The 22,324-nt window shown below is 42.3% G+C and overlaps 1 protein-coding gene and 1 pseudogene across 2 annotated transcripts in view; both read left to right on the forward strand.

Moving 5' to 3' along the window:
* Window positions 1-22,324, forward strand: part of SNX29 (sorting nexin 29) — a 1,801,773-nt gene that overhangs the window by 673,894 nt on the left and 1,105,555 nt on the right. The window lies entirely within an intron of this gene.
* On the forward strand, window positions 17,122-20,872 carry LOC149469308 (uncharacterized; annotated as a pseudogene).

Raw genomic sequence — 22,324 nt, forward strand, 5'->3', positions numbered from 1 at the left:
AGCCGTCAGCTGAAAGAGGCCACTTCCATCAGGGAATACTGTGTCAATGAAGAGATATACCTGGATACCAACAATGTTTAGGTAGCTGGTACATGTCAAGTGACATGCACATGAATGACAGGACCCAAGGTTTCCAAGCAGAACATTGCCCAAAGCATTATGGTCTAGTTCTGATTCTCATGTGCTTCTTGTAGGCTTTTTTTTGGCTGTGGAAGTGGGTCAGAATGGGGCACCCTTACCGGTCTGCAGTTACAGCCCCATAAGCAACACACTGTGATGCACATTTGTTCTGCTTTCATAAACAAAGGATAAGTGCTTCCACATGTGCTCCCCCTTTTTCACCGCACTTACCACAAAGGTAGACCCCTGTTTCCAGTAGGTCCAATACGCTTTAGTTAAATCTCCACTTTCCGACATGTAGACTGGTTAGTTCCTCCGATTTCAGGCTCACTGATCTTCCATATGCCAGACCATGAAGGTATGTGCCAGAGCTTTGTACTTGTACCAGACCATAAGAAAATATGCCAAAGAGAAAGGGAAGCTTCTATAGTGTAAAACCCTTTTATTTAAAAGAAAATGTAGCCAAAAACACACTTACAGTGTAAAAAACATAAAAGCCTGTAAGAACTGAACGCCATGCGTTTCACAGCCATGTGTCGGAACCGAAGTGATGTAAGTTAGCCCCACATGTTTCGTCATCATGATGTCATCAGGAGCAGTGCTATCTTGCTTCACCTCCCTCCTTTGTATGCGTAATGGCAATCTAGCAACCTGTTTGTTTCGGCTGCCATGACGTTGAAGTGCTATCTAACTAAACCGTGTTGAGGATCCTCCCAGTGGCCATAAGTGGACAATGCACCATGGAGCAACACCGTCCCAAGTACTCATGATAAACCAGCTGTCAGCCATTGTTTGGTATCACATAGGAGGCTGATACATAATAGTAAACACCATATGGGCTAGAAATACTTATTGGCAAAGTAGAAAAAGTGCCATCCTGCCCAACCTCCACCATACATGCAAAAGGTAACATAGCAACCAGTATGGAAAGAAAAAAATTTTTTAGAAGCCAACTCAGAATCCTCCCAGTGGCCATTTCAGACTATGGGACAACATCGTCCTGAGAGTACATGATGCACCTGCCGTCGGCCATTGTTTTGGTTTCACTAAGGTGGCTGGTATATATTGACAGTACAATAAGCATAAAGATTTAAATACGTATACAATAATGGATGAAAGTGTGGACAAGAGTGGAAAATAATATCCAAACTGTGAGTAGATGGAATGTCCAAGGTTAATAATTTGATATAAAACAATTAAGATCTATATCTATATTCAATCCCTTTGGGGACATAGACTTCAAAAGGTAAAGCCATTTAGTCTAATTTTAGGAAATCTATATTTTCATATTATTACCCCTCCAATGGGGTTCTATCTGATCTATACCCTAAAAAGTCAATCCTCTAAGGTCACGTTGGTGAACTTCCCTGAAATGTCTAGAGAGACTATAATTCTTAAATCCCTTTCTGATGTTAGCAATGTGCTCCCTAATTCTCGTGGATAATTTCCTGGTAGTCCTCCCTACATACTGGAGCCGACATGGGCATTCAATAACATATGTTACATGTGTTCTGGAACAAGTTATAAACTTGTCTATTTTATATTCCTTATTTGTTACAGCAGATTGAAAATGTGTTGGTTTTTTTTCTAATAATTCTGGCTAGTTCTACATGGTAAGCATTTCCGGCACCTAAAAAAACCTTTCAGATCTTTGAACATTTTACTTCGTTTGGGAGGGTCAGTCACATTATGCACCAATCAATTTCTAATATGTGGTGCCTTTCTATATATAAACTTGGTCTGATTTGGTATGATACATGCCAAGGTACTATCTTGTTTCAGAATAGGCCAGTGTTTTCTTATATTTTCAAACTTCTTATACTGCCTATTAAATCCTGTAATAAATGCCACATCAAAGTAGTTATTCTCCCTCAATCCTCCTACCTGTCTCTCCTTTAATAATTCCTCCCTCTTCATATCTCTTACATGTTTAGTGATAGATTTCAGATTTTCTTCTTTATATCCTTTTTCTTTAAATCCATTGACCAAGATATCTGCTTGTGTGTCATAATCCTCCATCTGTCTACAGTTCTTCCATATCATCATAAGCTGCCCCTTCAGTATGTTGTTTATTCATTTCAGATGGTGACAACTGGATGTAGTTATGTAGCCATTCCTATCAGTTTTTTTTTTTTTAAATGTCTTGATGTTTACTAAATTGTATTTCTTGAAAATTTCCAAGTCGAGATGATGAATATTCTGATTATTCCAACTGCCCGAGAACAAAATATTATACTTATTGTGGTTTATTTCTTGGAAGAATTTTTCTAACAATTCCTCATTACCCCTCCATAGTATTATATCATCAATATATTGTTTGTAGACTATCAGTTCCAGTCTTTCCTTGGCATATATTTCTTCCTCCTCCCACTTATTCATGAAAAGGTTTGCAACACTGGCAGCGTACTTAGCTCCCATGGCTACCCCCTTAGTTTGTACATAATATTCACCTTTGTACCAGAAAGAGTTGCTTTCCACAGCCATCTTTAGACTCTTGGTGATAAAACCTATTTGCTCCTGCTTTAGATTGGTCTGACCGTGTGGGGCCTATTTCACTCCATCTAATTCCTCCTTCTGTACAATATTAGTATATAGTGAATTGACATTAATAGTCGCTAAAAGGCAATCTTCCATGCCCTCCAATTTTTCCAGCATAGTAATGAGCTGTTTGCTGTCCTTAAGATACGATCTTTCTTTGCTTACTAACAGTTGTAAAAATGTGTCAATATATTCTCCCATTCTAGAGATTAAAGAATCCACTCGATTTACAATAGGTCTTCCTGGGGGTTCTTCTTTTTATGAACCTTAGGGACATAATAAATGACCCGTGTTCTTGTTACTTCTGGAATTAAATATTTAGATTCACCTTTCCTTAGCTTTTTTCACTAGTCTTTCTAGCCTCTTCCTAAATTTCTTATTTGGATTTTGATCCAATTTTTTATATGTGTCCTCAGCACTTAATAAGCTGTTAATTTCTTCCTCATAATCCTTTTTGATTAAGATGACCAATCCTCCTCCCTTATCCGTCGCCCGGATTACAACATTTCTCCTTCTCTCAATCTTTTTTACGGCTGCCCATATCTTGCTGCTGTTTTTCATCTTCCCCAGTTCCATTCCTTTTATGTCCCTCTCCACAATTTTCTTAAACACTTCTATACTGTACATTCTCCATCTGGAGTTTTAGGGTTAAAGGTGGAATGGTTCCTAAGGTTGCTATGTTGATAGACAGTGGTTGTTTCTAAATTTGTTCTGGGTTCTCTGTTGTGATAATACTTCTTAATATTTAACTTCCTAATAAACTTTTGGACATCTACGTAGGCTTCAAACTTGTCAAATACCTTATCTGGGGCATATTTCAACCCCAGATCTAATACCCTCATTTCATCTTCAGTAAATGTTTCATGGCTGAGATTAAAAGTTCCTGTCCCTAATACTCTCTCCTTTGTTTTTTTTCTTCCCTCTGCATCCTTGGGTCTGTTTCTTCTTTCCCCTTGTGGTTCTTTCATTGGTCCATCCTGTCTCTGGTAATACTCCTCTCCTCCCCGTTCATTGTTTCCATATCCTCTGTATTGGAGAGGTCTTTCCATATGGTAATGCCTCGGTGGTCCCATCCATCCTTGCTGTCTGGGTGGTCCCCTCCATCATTGTGCCTGTGGGGGTCCAAAACCCCTCTGATATCCAGGGGGTCCATATCTCTTCTGAACACTGGGGGGTTCATATCCCCCTTGTTCCCTGAGTGGTCTCTCTCGGTAATCCCTGTAGAAAAAAATCCTCTTCTGGGGGTTCCTTAATATCCCCTTTGATCATATCCTCTCCTAGGGGTTTCTATTCTATTGTAGGTGTCCAACTGTCTTCCTGAAGGTGTATAAGGTGGATTACTTTGAGCATGATTAGGGCCCCCTCTTTTGGGGTTATTACCTTTTCTGCCTCTTGCAGGAATATCTTTCTTTTTAGGGATGGCATTGGCATTCAGGTTCCGGGGTTCACTCCTTCTTGTGCCTACTGTTACCCATTGTGTTTCATTCTCCTCATCTCTATCTTCTGATGACTCCCTAGAGATGGGATCTTGTAATGTCTTAACTTCCTCTATATCCTCCTGCCACTTATAGACTTGTTGGTTATTGTAGTCCTCTACATCACTTCCATATTTTTTTTGTTGTGTGCTTCTAGTGTTCATATCAAACTTCTTGATCCACTCCTGCAATCCTTCTGACCTCTTTTTGTATTCTGGGTGGGTCGTATATGGCTGTATTTTATTCTTCAATTCAGTGATGATACTTTCTACCTTCTTCAATTTATTATGTCTCCTTTTGATTATAGTTTTCATAAATTCTTGTTCATTTGAGTTAAAGAATCTGAACCACTCCTCCATGAGTGTCCTTATTATCCAATCCATCATTAGGGTGTATATCCCATCTTAATCTCCTGGAAGTAATGTTCTCAGCCAAATACTTCTCTAGTGTGGCTATATCCCACCAGACCCTTAATTGTTTCTCCATAGCATGTTTCAGACTCCTAAATAGTTCCTCCAGATCTTGCTCTTTGTTTATGCTATTAGGATCAAACATCTCTTCAACATTGATGTTTCTATGTGCCATATATTCAAAAATCTCCATCGATGCAGTGCCTAAAGCCCCTAAGGGGGTGCAGCGGTAGGGACTTCTGCTAACACCTATCACTTTCTAACTAAAATGTGTATTAGAATAGAATACGCGTTGGACGGGGCTAACTTACTTCACTTCTGGTTCCGGTATATGGCTGTGGAATGCATGGCGTTCAGTTTTTAAAGGCACTTTTATGTTTTTTACACTGTAAGTGTGTTTTTGGCTACATTTTCTTTTAAATAGAAGGGTTTTACACAATAGAAGCTTCCCTTTCTCTTTGGCATAGTTTCTTATGGTCCAGTACAAGTACAAAGCTCTGGCACATACCTTCATGGTCTGGCATATGGAAGATCACTGGGCCTGAAATTGGAGGAATTACCCAGTCTACATGTTAGACAGTGGAAAGTTAACTATAGCGTGCTGGACTCACTGGAAACAGAGGTCTACCTTTGCGGTGAGTGCGGTGAAAAAGGGGGAGCACATGTGGAAGCACTTATCCTTTGGTTATTCACAGTGCACTGACGCATTATATGACTATAGACTACAATTGATGAACGGACTATTTAGTTATTGCACATTGTATTTTGGTAATTTGTACCTATGCGCAGCATTCCTCCCTTTTTTGGGGAAGGTGTATTATAGTACCATACACTACTTGTTTTATCATGCATTTTATTTGCACATCTTTTGGTAATTGATGCAAGTTCATTGCATATTATATCTTACATATTGGTATTGTCGCACAGCATATCTCTTTAGGGGGTCGGTGCACAAAAATGATATCCACTACACACAAGTGGAACCATGTCCTGTGGTCTGATGAGACCAAGATAAACTTATTTGGTTCAGATGGTGTCAAGCGTGTGTGGTGGCAAACAGGCAAGGAATACAAAGACAAGTGTGTCTTGCCTACAGTCAACCATGGTGGTGGGAGTGTCATGGCCTGGAACTGCATGAGTGCTGCCAGCACTGGGGAGCTACAGTTCTTTGAGGGAACTATGAATGCCAACATGTACAGTGACATACTGAAACAGAGCATGATCCCCTCCCTTCAGAGACTGGGCCGCAGGGAAGTATTCTAACATGATAACGACCTCAAACACACCTCCAAGATGACCACTGCCTTGCTAAAGAAGCTGAGGGTAGAGGTGATGGACTGGCCAAGCATGTCTCCAGACCTAAACCCTATTGAGCATCTGTGGCGCATCCTCAAACAGAAGGTGGAGGAGCACAAGGTCTCGAACATCCACTAGCTCCGTGATGTCGTCATGGAGGAGTGGAAGAGGACTCCAGTGGCAACTTGTGAAACTCTGGTGAACTCCATGCCCAAGAGATTAGGGCAGTGCTGGAAAATAATGGTGGCCACACAAAATATTGACACTTTGGGCCCAATTTGGATATTTTCACTTAGGGGTGTACTCACTTTTGTTGCCAGTGGTTTAGACATTAATGGCTGTGTGTTGAGTTATTTTGAGGGGACAACAAATTTACACTGTTATACAAGCTGTAGACTCACTACTTTACGTTGTAGCAAAGTGTAATTTCTTCAGTGTTGTCACATGAAAAGATTTAATAAAATATTTACAATGTGAGGGGTGTACTCACTTCTTTGAGATACTGTGTATATATTTTACAGGCACAGGAAGACCTCTGATTGGGTACAATCGATCAGCAGGTCCAGTCCAAACATCACTGGCCTGAATCTGATGAGTGATCGGTGCTGTGCCTGGAAAAGCGTGCGTGTGTGCGCCCCCTGCCCAGGAACACAGCGGGAGTGCCTATCATGTATATATACATATGATTTTGTGCAGGGAGTCTGCCCTGTAACAGTAAAACTGCTATAGGGTGGATGGAAACTGGTTAAGCTGAAGCAGATCTATTATGCTTGCCATCTGTAGGGGCAATAGAATTTGGGGATGATGGTATGAACATAAAAAAATTCCCTTTTTTAGGGTCCGTTAGTAATTGGTTTTACAATTCTTGAAGTGTATTTCCACTTTTGTAGCCAAATTGGGATAACACCTACTTTATGTTTAAAAAACAATAAAAAACCTTTTCGCAGTCACCCAAAATTTATGTGCCGTGCTTAACCATACACTTGATGTGGTACATTAAATATGTGACAATCTCCTATAATGATAAACTGTAATATTAATTTTTAATATCCAAACTTTAATTTGGTCTTTAGTAGTTCTGAAATATATGCTGGCAGAAAATACCCTCTTAATTGGATGTGAATGTGAGGTTTTGCATTTCAGTGGTCAGATGTGAATTATTTGTGTCTGAGCTAAAGGTAATCAGCAGAGGTTTAAAGTCATGTTTTTCTTTAAGAATACTCTATGTAACGTATACTATGTTTTGAATTCTTATAATGAGTCTGAGAGTTTAAATTGTACTCATAAATCATGGATTTAGACAGTTGTATGTAATATAAGAACTTCAGAAACCTTTTTCAGAGTCTGCATGTCAATCATGATAATGACTTGGTGGTTTGAATAGGAACACATGTTTTTAGTTAAGTTGGGAGTGACTATGGGAGTGTGTAAGGAGCCCGCAAATTTGAAACAAAGGTAAATGGGAGGACTTAATTTCTCATGCATTTTAAGTATGCAGTTTTTCAAGGAAAGAGAGGCAGTTGATTCTATCTCTTCACTTCACTCACACACATAGAGACATTCTTGCACACACTCTTACTCAAAGCATGGCATGCTAACAAAGAACAAAGACAGCACATGGCAAGAGGTTAACAAAGAACAAAGAAAGAAACTAGGCCTGAAAATCTTCTATTTAAGCTATTCAAAGGAACTACATTTTCTTCTAATATTCAAGGAACAAGCAACTTATATTCTTTATTTTTATTTCATTTTAAGCTACATATATCTGAATTTACTGTTTTTTATTGACTTTGTATTTTTGGTGTGTGATCAAATAAAGTCACACTGCTTATACTGACCTGGCTTCCATAAGGATTTCTTTCCACAACCATCTACAAGAACCTAGAAATATTAATAGAGTTTTTTCATAACTCTGAAAATCTAACATAAACGGTGGACACAGCCGGTGACAGATTATGCTGCTGCACGGCCCCGCAGCCATGTGAGCGGCACCTTTTGACAGGACATCATATGACGTCCACTCAGAAGGAGATGCTTCCTGCCAGGCCGTCAATCTGCTATAGGCAGGGCGGGAAGGTGGTAATACTGTATGTGAAAAAACACAAAACTATCAATGAAACTGACATCTAAAGAATTGTCCAATGCATTTAAATAAATATGTGCATATAGTCCAAATAACCAAAAGTGCTGAAAGATGGCCACCTTGTCTTGTTTTTCTGATTCCAAAACAGTGTGCAAGTTAAAAACAGAACCACCACCTACAGAATCACAAAATGGCCACTCACCTTAATACATGGACCCTTAAAAATGTGAAGGTCAAACATGTGCATTTGTTTTGATAGTTATAAAGTCTGCCTCCACCTCATACATACCAGCCGCTCACTTCAAATAATGGACCCTTATGCAAAAGGTCAAATGGGCGTGTTTCCCTTTGACAAGCTTGGATCAGCTGGGGTGACAGGCTCAGTGGAAAAACTCCCCTCTTCCTCAGAAATGGCAGCAATGCAGCTCATACGAGATAAAAGCATGTAAAAATAGTACTCTCCCATTTAAAACTCCAATCACTTTATTACAAAAAATGTACAGCACTCACAGAACATGTAAACTAATGTAGTCACAGAGTGGGGATAAATCCGTGGCTCACCGCTGCTAAATCTTCCAGCCATTGACCCCTTTGATGAAGTCAATTAGACGTAACGTGTAGGGCAGAGCTGCATTCATTTATGAAGTGTCCAGAACGGTGTTCCCCTGCATTACCCCAGGCGCTAATCCATCAAACTGGGCCATGGGTTTATCCCCGCTCTGTGACTACATTATTTTACATGCTCTGTGAGTGCTGTACAATTTTTAATAAAGAGATTGTCGTTTTAAATCGGAGAGCACTGTTTTTGCATTTTTCCTTGGGAATCGCTAATTCATCCATCAAACCAGATATTGGTGCATTTATTTATTAAAAATGGTGTCAGAGATAGCACTTGTTTTACAATATGTGTACCCTCCACCCTCTTCCCCTCTCCAGTCCATCATATCTTAAAATGTTATTGAATTGTTTAAAGGTAACATGAATGCCTAAATGGTAAAGTCTACCTTTGGAGATGCGTTAATCATCTCCGAATCTGCTTGCAACCAAATTGATTTTGTGTGTAAAAAGTATCCTCTGGCCTTACCCTTTCCTCCTCAAGCACCTCTTGTATTTCTGTCATCAGAAAGAAAGCAAATGGTCATTTCTTCAAATGCTGGTAGTATTTCCTTATTTTTGGGTGCAGAACAATTTCCTCCCATGCTATAGCTCATTGATGACTTAAATAAAAGGTGGTACCAAAGCAAATATAAATGTATGAAATAATTATCTGTCTCCCCTCCTCATCTGCAAACTGAGGTGTATCCCTTAAGCTAAGGGTATAGTGCAAGGAGGTAGTTGAATACAGCTCCCTCTGTTGAGCAAGGGATGTGAATTCTTGCATGCTCTTGGCTACAGCCTCTTGAATAAAAGCTTCAACCTTTTTGACTGTATCAGAGGAGTGGTTGCCTTTTAAAGACATGCATTACAAATCTTTTTGCTTGACGTTGCTAGTTCCGCAAATGCATAAATGTTAAGTTCACCTTTTAACAAAAAATAATAAATGTACATTTTCTTGCAGGTAAAAAAAAATTTGTATTTTTTTGTTTTAGGAGCCTGGAAAGCATTGCACCAATGATCAGCAGAACGCCATGCACATCTCCTACAGACTGTCCGTGTAATCTGTCTGCTTGTACATCGTATGGGCAGGCAGTTTTACACTGACAGAATCAATGAATTACCACAGTGCACAATAGCACCGTGGTAATTCATTGAGAACTATAAGCTAAGAGCTGCAACGACTGTCGGTACTTGTAGTTTCCAATTTACAGAATTCTGTGAATGAATTAAGAAGATGATCTTCCACTAGCTGTAACAATGGGGGATCGGGGGGGGGGGGTGCGGGGGCTGGTCCTACAGTAACATGTTGCATGTTACACTCTGAAACATGTTACGAAAGGTGGACTTATCCTTTAAGAGAACCCTTCTGTTGGTTAGGAAGATACATTTTTTGATTTCCTTTAATTGTGTGATGAGTTGAAATAGTGGGAGGAATTTGACTCCCGAAAAAGATGGGATTTTTTTAAAGATATTTTATGATGAGTCAATGTGGCATTTTGACAGTGCTTTCTTGTAAAATATTCTCTGCTAATTGAGATGTCCTATTTAGAGGCACTGAAACATATAAATATAGTCTATGAGAATGTGCCCTTCTTCATGCAGATCAGGAGTGGAAGGACAGGTCACAACCAACATAGAAAAAAGAAAGGATTTAAAAAGACCTGGTATAAGGATTGCCAACCATCAGTAAATGTATGGACAGTTTGTAAATATCAGTGATTTTTACAACTGCCTGTAAATATCAGGGGCTGATAATTTGTCATGCTGTGCTTCCATATTGTGTTAATACTGTTTAAATATTGATTGTCTTAATTTTTAATGTCATTTTTCAGGTTGTCAGTAAAAAATGCGCTCTGTCAGTTTATGTTTCCATGTTTTGTGAGTAAAAATTGCTGAGGTTGGCAACACTGCCTGATGTTACTCCCCGACCCTAGCTTCCGATGTATCTATCTTGCTAGGTCATTTGCATTCATATTACTATTCAATATATAAACCAATTAGCGCAATCAAAAAGTGAAAAAATAAAATAATAAATTAAACAATGGTGCAAAGTGATTCACCACACTTAATATATAAACTTAAACAAAATACAGGCAGCACAACATAATTAAATAATCATACACCTCAAAGAAAAATATAAGTGAATTACGTTGCAACAAATAAGATAATGTATTACTCCACGTGATGCTCAATATTATAATATGAAAATTTTGTTATTCCACTATGAACAGCTGATACACAATAATCTTCTATAAATAAAGTCTCAAAAAGTATTAAAGCAGTTCTTTCCTTGTAACCACCACTTGTGACAAAAGTTCCAAAATTCAAATTAACGTGCTTTTTACCTCCACCACCATAAAAATGAGCCTCTCACCTCAGGAGTTTGAGCCCTGTCTTACCAGAAAGGTCAGTGCCAGCATCCTCCATTGGGGAAGAAGACAGCTCTGATCAGTATGTACCAGTCTTCACTTTCTCCTCCTCCAAATGGGATACACTGCTCCTCCCCAGTGTGCAAACACTCGGTATGCAAATGGAGACAGAATCTAATACTCTCTGTATAAAATGCTAGTTTAATTATAAAAATTATTTCACTTACATAGTATAGCACTGCTGCCAGTGCTAACAGAAAAATGTGTCATAAACAGGTCACCGGAATCCAACCATGACAGTCAATGATGTCACGCCCATAGCTCTGCCCCCCTTTGTGTTACCTCCTGCCTTGGACGTAATGCATATGCGCAGGGGGGGAGGGGGGGAATACAGGTGTGACATCATTCTGAGGCCATCTTGAATGGCGGGCTGGATGAGTTTATTGCATCTTCCTGTCAGTGTATCTGCATACCTGTACATCACGTAGAGGCAAGCAGATATAGTAACAGATCTGCAGGAGACCTGCATGGCACCAGCGATCTGCAGATCCCTGGTGCGATGCTTTACAGGCTCCTGCATCCAAAAATAATAAATGCAATTTTTTTTTACCTGGTCTGATTGCACATAGCCTATTTATTTTGTATTTTAATTAGCGCTGTCCTCTTAACCTCCCTGGCGGTATTCCCAAGTGTAGCTTGAGGTAAAGTTTCAGTACCAAAAGCGGTAAACATGAGCTACACTCGGGAATACCATGCAGCGTTGGTCAGGGATTCCCTGCAGCACTTACCTTGTCCTGCGCTCCCGCGATGTGTCCCCTGCAGCTTCCCCAGCCATCTTCTCCGGCCAATGCCGGCATCCGTCTTCCAGGTTTCGGTCCCTGCGAGCGGCGGGACGTACGGGGGCTGGAACCGGTGGGAGATTAGAACATTTTAAAAAGTGACATTCACAAAATACACTAAAATAACATAGTAAAACATTACTGTTTCAAAGCATTTCACATACATTTTGTCCCTACTGCTTTGTCCTCTGCCCTGCCTGCATTTTTACTGTTCTTTCTGCCTGGAAACTTAGAAAAGTCCATGGCGTCCAAAAAGCGTCTCTTTAGGTCAAAAGCGGTTTTAGACCAGCTAGAATACAGCGATAGTAAATTAGAACCACTTGCAGAATTGAGTGATAATGATTTGTGGGGAAATTTGTCATCAGACACTGAAAACAATTCTGCGACTGAACTCAGCGATGTGTGAACTTGGCGCTATATCTCAAATTTTAGTGTTTTTGGTTTGAATATATTATTGAATTACATTTATTATTATATTATTATTTTTATGATTATTTATTCTATTATAATTTATGATTTCGTGTTTCAAGTTTTATTATCCCCGGGATGTTTACTAGACTCTTGTTCGACAGATTTCAGTGAGTTATTCCTAAAAATTACAGACCTACAATAAAAAAACAACATATTTCCATGCAAAAAAATGTACCACTTTCAGCACAGAAATATGGACATAATCATACCACTAGGGAGGTTAAACAAACATTAAATTATAGCCACAAAATATTCTGTCTACATAAGCATTCAATATACAGTGCCAGGTCCACAGCCACACCCCTAGTTAGCAATAGGCAAAATGTGGAAAATTTTTGAAACAATAGATATTTCCTGATGCCAACATGACACTTTACATGTGATATAGCTCCGCCCCTATATCCACCCACAGGACCTGTATAAATCTATAAAAGTCTGAGCAACCTCCCCATTATCCTTTTTGTCCTCAATATCTACACCTGCAAGACCGTGATGTTGCGATAAATCTCTTCCTGCTGACTGAGTCGGAGTACTTCTGGGTTCAGTCTCTCCCAGGTGCAGTCCTGTATCTTAGGTTGCTAAATGCGTCAACTAAGTGGGGAGTCCCTTCTTGTGGTCTTTTGGGGCTGAGGAGTTCTCTAATCAGAGATGTCAGAACCTTATGTGCTGCATCTGAGCTGGTGTTTGAATGCTGCAGTCCATGGTGCATTTGTTCCTCTGCACACCTGAGCAGAATCATGGAACTGGAGCTAGTGTTGGTTTTTTCTTTTCCTCCACAAGTTAGTGCTGTCCCTTTTTGTTTTCCTCCCTTGCCACTACCCTCATTAGGTTTCATCATTTTTCCTTTGTGAGAGTGATTTGGGGTTTTTTTTTTTGTCAGCTGTTTTTTCCTTTCACCTGTGACCAGTGTGCGTTCACAATCCAGTGTGGGTTTTGTGGCTGTTTCCGGTCTCATGGCCAGCTATTGTGTCCATGCATACACTGTGCAGATGGCCTTTTGTGGGGACCATCCTTGTTATGTCATGTCCAGGCTCACACATCTTCAAGGTGGGTTTGCACTGAAAACCTCTTCTGTTTTTCCTTATGCTGCATGTGAATGGGGGAAGGAGGGAGGTGATTCTGGCATCTCTATGATCTCTTTGCTTCTTTCTCTAAGTCTCTTTCATTTTATCTTCTGCGCAGTGCTGACATCCTTGCTCCAACAAGAGCCTTCTGCCACATAAGCTCCATGTGCTCAGGTAGGGACCATCCGTGTGGAAAGTAAGAAGAGAAAAAAGAGTGCCTTTCCATGAGTGTGGCCTTCATCTTTTGGTACAACCTAGCATGCTCTTGCTCTTGCCTAAAGCAAAACTCCATCCAAAAGGGGAAGTTCCACTTTAAGGACTGGTCCCCCAATCCCCGTTTAAGGATTGGCACCTTTGGGGAGCAGGGGAGGAGCGGGTACCCAAAATTGACAGGTACCTACTCTTACTTCCACTGTGATCGCCTAGGTAATCAGAAACGAAAGTTGCCCCTTCCCTCCCTCATCCTAGTCTTCTGGGACACCTGACAGGTCCCAGAAGACTACAAGACCATTCAGAATGTGCAGCGCTACTTGCACATGCACAGTGGACACCCGGCTGTGAAGTTGCAAGTTGTCACAGCCGGGTGCCCACACTGAAGATGCCGGTGCCGGGAACACAGGAGGGCCACTAAAACAGCGTGGGATCAATGGACAGGTGAGTGGCTGTTTTTTTAAAGTCAGCAGCTACAGCGTTGCCATGTCATGATGAGCACAGTGAGGACAGCGGCTCATCCAGCCCTGCAGGTCTCACCCAGAATGCACATAAAGTTCCCAGTGAGTGTCAGCATTCCTGCTTCCCTGACCACAAACAGTGACAAAAGGTAAGAAGTGCTGAGCCTGTGGAGTAGACCTATTACCAGACTAACATGTCTGTGGATATTGCTGCTGAGCCCTCTTTAAGGACAAAGGATGCTGGAAGCCAGCAAGTCATGGTCCTTCATGGACAAATTGTTAATGATCTTCTGAGTTCTCCAGCCAATTATGGCAGCGGACTCTTGGTACAACGTCAAGGACTCAGCCCTGCAGAGAAGTACTGGGCACCACAGTTAGCCCTCCTAACCAAAGAGGCCCCAAGTCCATCCTAGCCATCTTTATTCCTGGTTCTGAGGGCACCTTTATCCAAGCCATTCACCTTTGCCTTGCATCTGGCATCACCTGAGGTCAATCATCCTCCTTGAAAAGGTTAAGCAGGGTTCAAGTGTCTCTTGAGTCCAGGTATTCATTAGGGTATCAGACCCAGAATGGGATGACCCAGATGACTGCCTTTCAAAGTCATAAGAACATACTTCAAGTTTTCAAGGCACGGCTTTCAATTCTCCCCAGTGAATGGAAGGATAAAGAGGTTGTTTCAAGAGGAGTGGCAGCAGTGGTATGAAGTTTTTCCTTAGTAAGCAGCAGCAAATTATATCCTACCCAGGAGGAAAATGCCATCTCTCTGTTGAAAATAATGGCACTGAAGTACTTAACATACTTTGCAGTAACACACACATTACAGCACTGCACTCCACTCTAAAGGTGTGGACGATACTAAACTAATTGATAAATGACCTCTGAAAAGTGACTACTTGGGATCAGTTTTCAGAATAGCTGCTATGTTAGCTACACAAGCACAAGCCCTAATGCTCATGTTTGACAGGCAGCTCTGTATACTAATCACTACATGCTGTATAAAATGTTTGTAACACCACAGAGCATTGCAGCCATATGTACAGCAACGTTAACTTCATATGCCTGTTTTTACCAACCCCTATGTGGATGAGGCCTTAGCAACTAGTCGCCAGCAGTTAGTGCAAATACATTGGCAGCTTCAGACTACTGATAATGGCTGGCATTATTCATTGATACAAAACCACCAGCCTGACACAGGCCTAAGACTATAATGGTGGGTCCGGCCTGCTCTGCACATCCCTGTTTCCTCAGGATTCACATCCCTCCAGCACAATCAGGCGTTGTGATATTCTTCTTCCCAGTCATTCATAGGAAGCTGCCTGTGCACCTACCGCCTGCCTAGGAAGCTGCACAGCAGCCATGGCATTTCATTCAGTGACAGCAAGGAGGGCTACAAGGCCCTGTCCTAGGTCAACATTCCTGTCCTTAGGTAGGGTGGCTGTAAGTGCTTAAATGATGACAAGTTTTTTTTCCTCTGACCAGACGTTGGAGGGACTCAAGAAACTCATCTTTGCTCATCCCTGGATGTCCTCAGTTGCTGTTCAAGATGGATGGTACTCACAGTCGGTTCTTGATTGCCGTCGATTAAGTTTCATAGGGTAGCATACATCCTTGGAATGTCGTAAGCTCTTTATTAATCAAGAGTTACACGTACATCTCTACGCTAAGCACTATTCCAAGAGCTGTCTGTGGTTAGTTTGGCCTTCCTCTTCATAGGAGGTCAAGGCTCAGGCGAGTTCTCTCGGCTAGTTTAGCCCACTTTACAGTCCAGGACTCAAGACCATTTCGCTAGAATGAGAAACTTCAAGAGCAGATGGAAGAGTGTGCAAAGGCACAAGAAGAAAAAATATCCCTGGTCCTTTTTGTTCCTTTCATCTCCTACAGGAGTTTTGTTGAAAGCCCCCCCCCCCCCAGGCTAGTGTGGTGGGGGTCAGGGTGGCTGATTGGGCACACAGATGGTAAAACTCATTTACTCAGTGGTTCAGACATCGCCCTCTAGAATTTTTCTTCATCCCGACCAGAGTAATATTTTCCACTCAAGAGGTGGATGTCCTCTTTCAGAACATCAATATTATAGGACTACAAGGGGCATTGATTCTAATTCCTTCCTTACAGATGTTTAATTCTCTTCGGTGTTTACATGAAGAAGACCGAAGACTCAACTGACTTTAAAGAAACTGAATCTCAGCGGGGGATGATCAATTCCAGTTCACATACCTTTCTTCATGGCTCTCCACCTCACAGATGACCTTTACAGAGGTCTTAATCTCTGTGTAGCCCCTCTGAGAAACCAGGGTGCTTTTGCATTCACCATTACTTGGATGGTATTCAAAAGGGTATTCATCTGGCCAGCCTGAGAAGTTTTCACTAGATAGGAGGTTGAGATAATAACCAAAACTACGGCATAACATTTCACCTAGATCTTGTCTGGTTTGCCTGAGGGCTAAAGTAGTTTGTAGGGATGGGGATTTTTGAATGAGACTTTCAAGTGTTCTAATTTGATGTAGCAGCTGTTTGTTTTGGCGTTACTCACGCTTTTCTTGTGAGCGCCTAGTTTAATGCATAGACCTCTGAGTGAGGCTTTGTGAGCATTCCAGAGTGTATAGGGACTATCCACAGATCTCACATTCTCTGAAAAAAAAAAAAAAGTCTCAATCTCATTGCGATTAAAGGGGGTATTGAAAAAGTTAGCATTTATTGAGGTAATAATAAAAGTAATAATAATAGCGGTGGATCATGCTTAGAGCGTGTCTGAAGAGGATAGCTTTGTTGTGGAAAATAGGGGGAGTATTGATGAGACCCAGGAGTGGTGCCAGATAGGTGCTTGGGGTTGCTTTTTTAGAACTCTGCCAATGTTTAGCTATAGGAATTCTTGCCACTAACAACATATAGGTAAACAGCTTAAGGGAGTTCTTAGGAATTGTAGTGGGATATTTATGGAAGAGGGCCATCTCCAGAGCCCCACGTATATTCACCTCCATCACTGTATAGATTAAATTAAATATGTGAGTCCAAAATCTAATTACTATTGGGCATTGCCACCAGACGTGGAATGTAGACCCCACGTGGCCACATCGCCGAAAGCACAATGGGGGAGTAGGCGAATGCAATCCGAGTTGGAACCAAGTACCACCTCAATAATGTTTTATAGTTTGCTTCAGTTAAGGTGGTATTCATAGAAACTTTGGACAATGCTAGCCAGTCTGAGATATCATAGCTGATATTAAGGTCCCATTCCCATTGGTCCATATAGGGAAGTTTACAACTTGAATCAGCGAGAAGGGCATACACCAAAGATATATGGCCTCTAGCCAAATTGTTACCTCGACAGGAGACTTCGAAAGAGGTCAGGATGGGTGGTTCATCCAATAAGGCAATTTTAGAGTGGATAAAAGAGGCAATTTGATAAAATCTAAAAATTTCAGTGGGAGGCATCTGCATTTTATCCTTAAAATATTGAAAAGTATAGATTCGGGCACCCCGGAGGAAGTCTCCTATCCTCAGTAATCCTTTATTAATCCACCATTGAAACTCAAACTGGACCAGGCCAGGTATAAATTCCGGATTACAGAATACAGGGGTTAAAGGTGTGTGCAAGGAGGCTAGGGATTTGCAATGGCGTACCCTATCCCAGACCGAAAACGAGAAAGATAATGTAGGACATAATATGGGAGGGCGAGATTGACTAGGGAGCCAAAGTAGAGCACCAACTGCTAAAGGATGACAGGAAAGAGCTTCAATAGAGATCCAAAGGGGAACAGATCCCCTAGTGGTAGTATATGCCAATTGTGTAATTTGGGTGGCTTGGAATTTGGATGGAGATTAGGGAGGCCATCCCACCATGAGATTTCAAGGCGTATAGCATTTTTTGGTTCATTCGGGGCCTTCTATAGTTCCAAACAAAACAAAGCCCCTCGGCCTGTAAATGTTGTAGCTTATGTCTCGGAATCGGAATTGGCAAGGTTCTAAAAAATACAATAAACGGGGCAAAACATCATTTTAATAGAACTGATCCTGCCAAACCAAGAAATGGAGTAAGTATCTCAACAACGGAGGTCCTCTTTAAGGTGTTTGAAAAGAGAGGATAATTAGCTTGGTAAAGAGTCTCAATGGAAGCCAGCAAATTAATCCCTAAATAGGGTAAGGAATTGGTGGTCCATTGAAAATCATACATATTCCGAAGCTGGCGTTCCATGGAAAAGGGCAACGAAACATTAAGGGCTGTTGTCTTTTGAGAGTTTAAAGAGAGCCCAGAGAGGTCATAAAAACGGTTCAGAAGAGAGAAATTAGGTATGGTAGTCAGAGGGGAGGAAATATACATTGAAACATCCTCAGCAAATAAAGCGCATTTATGTTCCTGAGGACCACAGTGGACCCCATGGATACCAGAGTGAGAGTGGATTGCCATAGCTAAGGGTTCTATGGCCAGTGCAAAGGGTAAAGGGGAGAGCAGACAACAGTGTCTAGTGCTGCAACGAATTGGAAATATAGGGGATCTGTAACCTCTATAGGACACTTGAGCCGAGGGTGTGTGCTACAAGGACTGTAATAGAGTAAGAAATGTAGGACCAAATCCAAAAGCTTTCTAGATAGTGAACTAATAGTCCCAAGTTAAGCTATCGAAAGCCTTAAGAATGTGCAAAGAAAGGAGCAACAATTCCTGAGAGACGTGAATCCCAATTAGAGCGGACAGCAGAAATGAAAGCTATGGATCTGTGAATTTGATCTAACGTTTGATGACCAGGTATAAAACCTGAGTGATCTTTATGAATATATTGTGCTAAAAAAGAATTAAAGCGCAAGGCCAGAAGTTTTGTCAGGATTCTCAGGTTGCAGTTAATAAGCGAGATAGGTCAATAGTTAAGAATATCTGTGGTATCCTTGTTAGGCTTAGCGATAACACTAATATAAGCCTTATTTTCTTCCAAAGGAATCACACCATTCTCTCTCAAGGAATTGAAGTAAAGAGCCATATGGGGGAGAAGCTGTTCAGAGAAAGTTTTATAGTAAATATTCGGTAAGCAGTCGGGGCCAGGGGATTTATGTGATGTCAGAATTTTAAGAACCCTACCTAATTCTTCGCTAGTTATAGGCTGTTCCATGAGTTTTCTGTGAGCTTCGGCAATACTTGGAAGCTGCAAAGGTCCCAAAAAAATCTTGAAGTAAGGGGGGCTCAGAAGGATTTTCTGAGGATCCTATGAAATTTGACCTCCCGAAAGCCAAACTTTATGAAGGGCTGAATAGGTGTGTTTAGGACAAAGCTTACATATCAAGAGAGAACCAAGTTAATCCCGCCACGTGAAAAATTTATGATTCAGCCATCGTAGCTGTTTTTCTGCTTTCGTGGTGAGGCAAAGGTTAAGTTCTAGTTTTCCACCTTGAGGAACAGATTCGGGGACGGGCTATTCTTGTGTTTGAGCTAGCAAAACTTCATAATCCCTAATTTTGGCTGAAATCAACACTTCACAAGATCGCTTAAGTCTAGAGGATAGTTGGATAAAAAAACCTCTGACAGAGGTTTTATGAGCTGTTCAGTTAATAGCAGGAGTAGTGTCTTCCGCTTTACTAATAGTAAAATAAGAGTTCAGGTGTTCTATGACTTTGAGGCGAATCGACTCGTTGCTAAGAAGGGACTCATTTAATCGCCAATGTGACTTAGCCAAGCTGACAGTTAAATTAGAAAGTGTTGGGGGGGTGTCCTGGATATGGCGGCGTGAGGACGCACCTCAGTAGAGCTCCCGTCTCCCTCCGGCTATACATCCTTATTTTGCAGCCTACCAGCACTGGCATGAGCTCCACGAAACACAAAAAGACCAAGGCTCCTGGCAGGACCCCCACTCGGTCCGCCATCCAGCATTTCTTCCTGGGACCTGCTGCTACCAGCTCGCGGCCTGCTATGACCGACATGTGTGGTGCTGTGACTGGGCATTGCCTTCCACTGGAGGCGGCGGCTTCTCCTGCCTCATCTGGGGATTCGGACGCCTTCTCAGATTCCATCCATCGCCATGGCTCCCTCGCCCCCTGACCTTGCTCCCCCCTCCTCAGAATCTACTTACCTGCGGGACGATGTGGAAACCAGGGAATTCTTGCACGCCCTCCCTACAAGGTCCGACATTGAGGCCTTGCTTCTCCAAGTAAGTGAGACTCACAACCAGGACCTCCAAGTGATCCACACTAATGTGCACCAGTTATCTGACTGAATAGCGCAGGAGGAGATGGCACGGGGAGCCATGGAAGACAGGGTCGCGGCTGTGGAGTGGGAGTAGGCACGCCAGGCAGAATCGGCAATGACCCTGCAGCTTCGTGTGGAGGACCAGAGCTGCCGTAACAACTTGCGACTCCGGGGTCTCCTTGAGGCCACGGGCCCGGAGGACTTACGAGATACGGTGGTCACCATTTTCCATCGGGTGCTGGACATGACTCCATCTGAACCCTTGGAGCTGGACAGGGTACATAGAGCACTTGGCCCCAAATCGATCCATCCCAATAGACCACGGGACATCATCTGCCGCTTCCATTGGTATGAGCACAAAGAACTGATCCTGCGGAAGGCCTGGACCATAGGGGAGGTTGATTTTGATAGAGCAGCGATCAAGATATACCCGGAGCTATCGAGAGCAACCCTACAACGTACAGCACTATTGAGGCCCCTACTTGAGACTCTGCAATATCTGGGCCTGTTGTACAGGTGGGGGTTTCCTTTCTCCCTGTCAATTAGGAAGGAGGACCTGTAGTTTATCCTCCACAGGTCATCAGACCTTCCTGATCTGTTTGCATTTTTGGCGATCCCCCCCAATTGTGGTCCCGGACTGGCTTAATCCTTTGGCCTCCAGCGGTTGTGGGGCTGAGCTTCCTGCCACATCCTTGGGCCTACCTCAGAGACCTGTCAGGCCTAGACTGTGCTCTTGCCTACGACAGCCAGAGCCTAGGAGTGAATCCTGATGACCCTTTCTTGCAGAATATGTTCCTATACATCCATTGTGACCTGGTACATGCCTTGCCCTCCCTGGTGAGGTAGCTGTGTTCCTGTCTTGCCTTGCTGTGATCCAATTTTTCTTTAGATGGAGAACATACCTCCTCAATTTTCCTGGTGGACTAAGTCTTCTCTCCCGGAGCCTACTGGATCCTAGATACTCTTCGCTTTGTTGTGCTTTAGAAGTGTCCATACGGATGATCCACTTGATGATCGAGCTGATGTGGCCCCTACCTATGGGCTGAACTTTTACTATTTTACCACAGGGCTTTGTTCCTCAATTTTTTCTGTCTTCCTGGGCCCCTTCGCAACCACAGGAATTTAATGTGCCTTTATAAGGAGGGGGTGTCAGAGAACCACATTGTGATAGCTCCTCACGTGAACCCATGGGCTGCATTACTATTATATTATATTGTCTGAGAGCTTTGCTTCTCAATATTTTATGTCTTTCTGGACCCCATTTCTACCACAGAAAGCTCCTCTATCATCCACCACTGGTCGGTCTCTGCCCCTCCCTGAAGTCCCTAGTCAGCGTAGTCTCCTGATACCATGTGCCCAGGAGACTACATTAAGGGTTTTTTTTTCTGATCTCTCCTGAGCTTGCTAGACCCATACCTCCTGTAGTCTGATCTCAGGTACACTTGATCTGTATATGGTTTTCATCCTATCCCACTACTGTGGTGGTTTTGATGCCTTGATTTTGACATGTACCCTTCCTCCCCGCAACGAGCGGGGGAGCAGAGGTGGCCTATCAGTGATGCCCTGGACATCGATCAGACACATCTGGTAGATGTCATATAACATGGGCCTTGCCTATGGTTATTTCGCTGTGGTCGTCTTCCTCCTCCTTTACGCAGTGCTGGGTTGGATTGGGTCTGGCAGAGCGAGGGGGTCGTGTTGACTTGGGGGCGATGGACACCCCGAACTAGGGGCCTTGGCCCTGATTTAGGGAGCTGTTTGTTTGCCCTCCCCAGGAGTCTCCGCTGCTCCTGATGATGATGGTGCTGTCTGACATAGTCTGGATCTGTAGGGGTCTGTTTATTAAGTACTGGGGGGGGTAGGGGTTGGATGTTTGATGGATGTTGCGAAGGCTGTGCCAAGGGGTTTTGTACTGTTTATGCTCTTGCTAATGTATGTTCACGTTACCTGTTAATTTATTCTCTAGTGTTGGTACTTGCTCCCCTATGTTAGAAATGACTAGATGATCTTTATATGCCATGTCCGGTTATTTAGCTTCATAAGCATGCACATATATTTCCTTTTGTACTGACACTCATGTATAGCTGGGGGCAGAGGGATAATCTTTTGCTGCCATTTTTGGGCCTCTTCCCCACTTGGACCTGCACTCACTTGAGAGGTTAGTTGGTTGTGTGAGTGCCCCCTTTTTTTTTTACTTCGCTATCTCTTTTTTACCATCCCCT

The sequence above is a fragment of the Staurois parvus genome, unplaced genomic scaffold (assembly GCF_062004578.1).
Source record: "Staurois parvus isolate SC_StPar_1 unplaced genomic scaffold, SC_StPar_1.0 ptg000075l, whole genome shotgun sequence".
Lineage (NCBI taxonomy): Eukaryota > Metazoa > Chordata > Amphibia > Anura > Ranidae > Staurois > Staurois parvus.